We start from the raw sequence: 7679 nt of genomic DNA on the forward strand, positions 1-7679 counted from the left end.
AAATATTTCACATAAAAGATCTGGATTTCACACTTTCCTTGAAGGCTCAAGTGATTTCACACTTTCCTTGATGATGAGAGACCTGTGTGCACAACTTGATAAGTTTGACCATAACAATGATAAGCTAAAGCTGAGTCACCACTGCCCCTTTATTTACTTTATTTTTTTAATATTCTTTTATTTTAGCTCTGCTAGGTCTTTGTAGCATGCAGGTTCTTTAGCTGTGATATGAGAACCCATAGCCTCGACCTGACCGGGAATGGAACCCAGGCCCCTTGCACTGGGAGTGTGGAGTTTTAGCCACTGGTCCACCAGGGAAATCTCAGCACTGCCTCTTGAAACAGGACATGTGCCCTCCAGTTTGCCACAGTCTCCTCTATTCTCTATTGCCTGCTGGACAACAGACAGTAGCCATTACCATCACTTGGCACCTCCAATTATAGTACATTCCGGAGGCTATGGACCATTTGTTGCACTCATAACTCTGAAAAGTGAGAAATCAAAAGATAGCCTGACAGTGTATTTCCAGAGAAAGTGGACAAAAATGAATTTGAGAAAATAAAGATATATTTAAATAACCAACCCACTTCCCTCATTTACATAAGCTTCCTGGCCAATGTAGGCATTTTGCTTTGAAATCCTGAGTAAGAGCAGCTTCTCTAGTTTCTTTCTTTGTCGCCATTTGAAAAAGTAGCCTTTGCAGTTAGGCCAGGGTTCTCAGGAAAACACAGATTCCTTTTAACTGAGACTAAAATGTTTCCTATTTAACCCTCTCTTACAGAACATAGGAGTTCAGAACTCAATCCCTGATATGTGATTTCTGTGCTCTTTTAGATCCTTGAACTAGGGTCTTGAGAAGCCAGATTGCAGTGTAGTGAAGACAGTGGGCTTTGAATTCAAAATTACCCAGTTTCAAATTATGAAACTTCCCTTTACCTCACTTCCTTTTCTTAAAATTGGGCTAATGAATTGGACTTAGCCTTTAAGGTTGTTGTAATAGACCACTTAGCTAAACTATATAAAGGACTCAAAATAATGCAGGGCATGTATGAAATACTTTGGCCAGGGTAACAATTATCAACATCATTATGTCATCATCATACCTGGATGCTGAAACCCTATTAAAAAAAAAAAAATCCTGATCCCAGCATGCTTTGTAATTATGAAGATTTGTATATGGTAAAGAATGTCAGGATATAATGTTTCTCCAGGAAAAAATCAGGACCAAGGATGTAAAAGTTAGAGGAAACAGATGTTGGTTCAAATGATGAAGGCCTTTCTTATGTTCATAGATAGAAAGCAATTGAAAGGGTTGTTTATGAGGCAACCAACAACCTGTCACTTATGTTCAAAAAGACTGCAGGACTGTCTGCCAGGAATGTTGTAGATCTCTTGTGTCCCAGTGGTAGCCATGAACTATGTGTGAGTATTTAAATTTGGTATTTAAAATTGAATATAATTCAAGATTTTTTTATTAAATAAAATTAAAAATTCAGCACCTCCATCTTACTAGCTACATTTCAAGTGCTAATAAAAATAGCCACGAGTGGCTAGTGGCTACATTATTGGACAACATAGACATAGAACCTTTCCATCATCACAGAAAGCTGTGTTGAATAGCATATTGTAGAGGCAGGTCCTGCGCTGGATTTCTCAATTTGATGACTTGGGAAAGGTCAGTCCATGTGGAAGAGGTATAAAGAAGGAACTGAGAGTCTGAGTAGTATGAAGTTTACTTATGCAAGGATTCCTGGTTTTCACACACATGCATGGCCCCAGGCAAAGCACTGTCTGAGTCTCAGTTTCCCCAGCTGTGTAATTAAAACTTGCCCCCAAGTGCGGTTATCAGTGCAAGTGGAGAGAAGTCAGGCCCAGCGTTTGGCACAAGCAGGACACACAGATGCTTGCCTTCTCTCTTTAGCTGAAGGGAAGGAACCATGGAGAAGCTGTGATCTCAAGTACAGCAAAGCAGCCACATTGGGCCAGCCACCCAGAGAGCAAAATGTTTCCAAAATTGATAGCTACCATCCGCGCACACTTAACCATGTATCTCGTTCTGAGCTAAACTCCTTGCATACATTATCTTATTTAATTCCCACTACAACCCTGAGAGGTGGCTTCTCACACAGTCCTAGTCCTGAGGAAACTGAAGCTTCAAGCGATTATGTGATCTGCCCAAGGTTATCACTGGCTGGCTACAAAATTCAAATAAAGATTTTTTTTTTAAAGTTGTATTGGAGTATAGTTGATTTACAATGTTGTGTTGGCTTCAGACGTACAGCAAAATGATTCAGTTATACCATATACATATATCCACTCTCTTTCAGGTTTTTTCCTCATATAAGTTATCACAGAATATTGAATAGATTTCCATGTGCTATACAGTAGGTCCTTGCTGGGTCCTTATCTATCTAATTTATATAAATGTGTGCATATTCATTCCAAGCTCCTGATTTATCCCTCCTCCACTAAATGTGGATTCTTTTAACTCAAGATGATTGCAAAGTGTAACTGTCAATATATTAATACATAGATTCTTATATATGACAGAATTTGTGTAAGAATATTAATGTATCATCTCATTTAATTCTTCTAGGTTTAATTTTATAGGTATTTGTTTAGTTACTTATAGGTAATTAAACCTTTAATTTTAGAGGTAATTGTTTTCTGAAGATGTAAATACCTTGTTTAACAAGTCATATATAGGAACTGGTTCAGCTGGTATTTGGACCCAGTTCTCTAGAACAAGATGTTAGACCATTGTGCTCCCAGCATGGCTTCCTTGTTTATAAATGAGCAAAATCTTTAAGGATGATGTCCCTCTGAACTTTGTCATACAAGAATAAAGAAGCCAAGGATATCTTGCCCCATCCCAATGATAGTGTAAGCTCTAAGTAGACTATAATTATTTCTATAATATTTGTTTCACCTAGGTCTCCCAGAACTGTACAGAACATATAGGAATAGAATAATTCTTCCTAAATAGAATCAGGTAAATCTTCCAAAAGAACAGACTTATCAAGAAACATTTCATATTCAGCAGTTTACTTTAGTGAAACCCTGTCCATCTTCATGAAGCAAAACAGCACTCATTGTATATATATTTGTGATCACTTTAATTGTTGATAGATGCCTGTCATCAAGGTAGAAAGGCCCCCCATTCTCAGAGAGGAAACTAGGCTATGGAAGGAAACTAGGAGAAAAACACCTCGCTGATCTGGGACCTGATGATATGTTTTTTGGATTTATTTTATTGTTGTTTAATTCCTTAAAAAACTGTGATGATGTTTGTTTACTTTTAGGCAATCTTTACCCCTTCTATTGTGAAGAGAGATCTCCCTAGGCTAGTTGGTGTAAGTTTCTCTGCTAAACCAGCCATGTAGAAAACTCTGATGAACTAAACAATTGGTTAAAGAAGTATTACTGAGACTGAACACAGGGGTATAAAATGGCTCTTGGCAATTGTTTTCTGTCTAAGCATTCTAATTTTTGTTTGTTGTGCAAAAGGCTGCCTGAGGGTGGGATGACCAGGCATTTTTTATGTCTCTGCTGGGGATGTAAATGTTCCCGGAACTTGTGGATTTCAATTACATTTGTTCTCGGTCTCAGAAAATTATGAGAAAGATGCCCCATTTTATTTTTGATTTTGAATCTTTGAAGAGAGGATTTTTCTTTAAAGATAATAGAATGATATCAGATGATGAGAAACTTCAAATATTATACACATGCTTAGATATATTTTACATATTGGTCTGTGTGCTTTGTTGCTTTTAAAAATAAAAGTATTATTGTATTTGTTAAATAGATTGTCTTGTCAATAGGTTGTTTTGGTGATATTTTCAGGGAGCCAGGCTTGAACAAAGGTGTTTATTCTTATTTTGGTAGTAAAAATATATCTGTATTGAATTCTACTCTAAGAATTATTATTAACAGTTAGGTGTGTATATTTTAAAACATTTTTCTATGCTTATTTGAATTCTCTGTATATATAATTTTGAGTTGTCTTTACAAAAAAAAGGGGGGATTATTCTAGTTCTTTATCTTAAACTGCATTGCTTTCATATCCTAAATGTCTTTTCATGTCTTCTTTCTGAGCTAGTTATACTATTCACAATTATAATGCCGAAAATAGCCAGTAATTACTGAGGACATACCATATGTCAGATTCTGTACTAAGACATTTAGATCAGTTATCTCATTAACATTTCACTAAATCTGAGGCATTTTCCAAGTTTTATCATTATCTCTGTTTTACAGGCAGGGAAACTGAAGCTTAGAGGCATAGTGTAAGTAGCTCAAGGAGCCATGAACCAATGGACTTCCTCAGCCACAATAGGATACAACTTACTTTTTATAAGGTTGAATATTATCCCATCTTATGGAGGTCTCCCTATTGCCCCCATGACTTGGACTGACCCCCTTACTGTCCTGATCACCCTCATGTCCCACCCCCTAAATCTCTAGTCTACTCCATCCCTCAGTCAATGCAGTCAGCCACATCCGCAGCTGCAGTTACAGTTACTGCTGATGAATGACTGCTCTTCTTTCAGAATAAAACTCATAACCTTCAGCATTATAAGCCATGTGGCATATACTAGTGATAATGTTATGATTCTTAGATATAGACGTAAAAAACTTCCAGTAGCATTATGGAAAAGATAAGAATCCTTACCTTGTTATTTTAATCGTTGGTACCCACTGAGTGCTTTGAATTGAATTTCTACTTCCAACCTTCAATCTACATTTAATGCTGCTTAAGGCAGAAGTTGCTTTTACATATGGAATTCATTGGGTATCCAGTATAACTGGGTCTCACCACCACCAAGTCTATTTCTTGCAGGAATCCGACAGCATAAATTTAGTGCCCAACGCACCTTTGCCTACTCCTGGACCAAATATATATCTGTTATGGGACCCTTCTCCATGAAGATATCTCCTTTTTATTGTTTAAACATGATGCATATATATGAAATTCTCCCTCTATGTTCTGTGGCAAAAGGTAAATATTCTTTAAATCATGTTTATCTGAAATTGCCAAAGAGATTCACATAATTCTTGGGTTGGCCACTGTGGTAAGTAGAATAATGCACACCCCCACACACACAAATTTACACCTCCTAATCCTAAAAACTGTGCATACTTTACATTGAATGACAAAGGGAAACTAAGGTTACAGACAGAGTTAAGGTTGCTAACCAACTGACTAGTACAGGGAGATTATCCTGGATATTCTGGGTGGGCCCAAAGTAATCATCAGAGTCCTTAAAAATGGAAAAGAGAAGAAGAGAGCAATGTGATGTGAGGAGGATTCAGTCTGTGGTTGCTGGCTTTGATGGTAGAGGCATGAAGGCATGAACCAAGGAATAAGGCAACCTCCAAAAGCTGGGCAAGAGAAGGAAACAGCTTCTCCCCTAGAGGCTTCAGTAAGGAACAGAGTCTTTCCAACCCCTCGGCTTTAGCCCATTGAGACCATGTTAGACTTCTGAACTTCACAACTGTCAGACAGTGAATTTATGTTGTTTTAAACACTTAAATTTGTAGTAATTCACTACATCAGCAATAGGAAAGTAATATAGCCTGCAAATACTCCTTCTTAGATTACCAGGCCATGACTAGATCTAAATTTTATTTATACTGTCAAAGCAGAGGACTTTTTCCATCATAGGAACCAATTTTCTATTTTTGTACTGAGCCATTTTGTAGATTCCATTACTGAAGACCTTGAAATGAGATGGACTAACAAAACATGGATAACTCGAACAAGAAAATTCATGTCTTTGCTCCCTTATGAAATCTTACATCCAGAGGGTTTGTGGCTGTTTATTCTTATTGGTAGTAGAGTATGGTTTTTAGATCTCAACATATTTATATTTATCAGAATTCAATCCAGGCCCCTATATTATTCCCTGTTATGATTGCATATTGATACAGATGCCCCCTCTTGAACAATACGAGTAAATAACCAACTCCAGTGGCTCTTCAATTCCATGCCTCTCAACATTAAATGACATGGAGATTTGGCAGAGAATGTTTATTCAACAGAGCCTCATAGAAGCCTATAATATTCAGAGAATCCTGACTGTATTCCTAAGAACACCACTTTGGAGCAACCACTTTTATAAATGCAAAGTCTCTATGGTTAACAATTTAAATGCTTGGTAGAACATTGGATGCTTCTTTCTGTAACATTGTTTGCCTAGTTACAGTCAAAATACATGACATGATAGACATCATGGGGCCCCTGTGTTACTGTTGGAGTAACTTACTCAAGTTTTCCTCCCGGAACAGAATGCCAACTCCCTTTGTACTGCACACACACTAAGAGAGAAAGGGGTTTGCGATAGAAGGAAAAGGGCAAAATTCACCTGATTTGTTACTCAGCAGCTATACCATTTCATGTGGATTTTTTAAATCACAAGTGTTCCCTCCATAGGTTGAAAATATCACATTGGTATCACTAATATTTTTATAGTTAGTCATTTGAAATACTGTCTGTACACATAAGTATGACATATGCTACTATTTAAATTCACAGCTTGGCCTCCTATGAATACAAAACAATGCTAGAATCACTGACTCATATGGAAATGCTTACATTTGATGCTAAAACAGAAATCACTGTACTATATATACATTAGCATTTTGACAACATATTGCAACCCTGGAAAAAAGTTGTATAGTACTCCAATGAAAGCTAAATGTTATTCATAACAGTTATTATTCCTTGAATATTAGAAAAGCCTAATTAGAGGCTTTTAAATCAATAACTTTAATGTTCAGAAGATATAAGTTTCTGGTCTTCCTTATTCTGATGATGGGTTAATGATGGCAAATTTTATGCTAAAAAAATAATAAGACAAAATACAGTTCTGCTGAAACCTTGAATTAGCACTGACACTTGAAGAACGACCTCACAATAGTCTTCAAGTATTGAAATAATTACAGGAGAGTACCACTAGTTGCCTCCAATAAGCATTGAGCAAAAATAAACAGGTTTAAATTGTAGCACATCAGGCTTGGGTAAGACATAAGGAAAAGAGCAAAAGAACCAATATTTCCCAAGCAGGAACGATTTGTTACCTTTTATTTTGGATGACTTTGCACAATTACTTCATTTATTTGTGATGCAAAATATCTGTGAGTTGTGTCTTCTTATTCTCATTTTACATGTGAAACTTGGTCTCTGAGAGGATCATGATTTTTTCACAGAGATAGTGAGTTAGGAGTTGTCTCAATCCAAAATCAGTTTGAACTAAATCTTATAAGGTAGATAATATTGTTCCCACTTAATAGAGAAGTAAACCAATCCACAGAGAAGAGGCCAAGTGACTTTTTAAAAGTCTCATAGCTAGTGCATGGAAACATAGCATACTCTTGACCACTGCTGCTGCTGCTGCTAAGTCACTTCAGTCATGTCCGACTCTGTGTGACCCACAGATGGCAGCCCACCAGGCTCCTCCATCCATGGGGTTTTCCAGGCAAGAGTACTGGAGTGGGTTGCCATTGTCTAAGTTGTTAATAAATTATCCTAGCTAGAGCAAGGCAAAGAAATCCTTGCCACTTTTAATCATGTCATCAGAAAAGGCAAGTTGAAGGAAATGTAAAAAAAAAAAGTCATGATAATTAATATACATTTCATAGCCTGTGTTTGATTCAAGGAGCACATCTCCAAAATTTCA

This window comes from Oryx dammah, unplaced genomic scaffold (genome assembly GCF_014754425.2).
Source record: "Oryx dammah isolate SB20612 unplaced genomic scaffold, SCBI_Odam_1.1 HiC_scaffold_9, whole genome shotgun sequence".
In the NCBI taxonomy this organism is placed as follows: Eukaryota; Metazoa; Chordata; class Mammalia; order Artiodactyla; family Bovidae; genus Oryx; species Oryx dammah.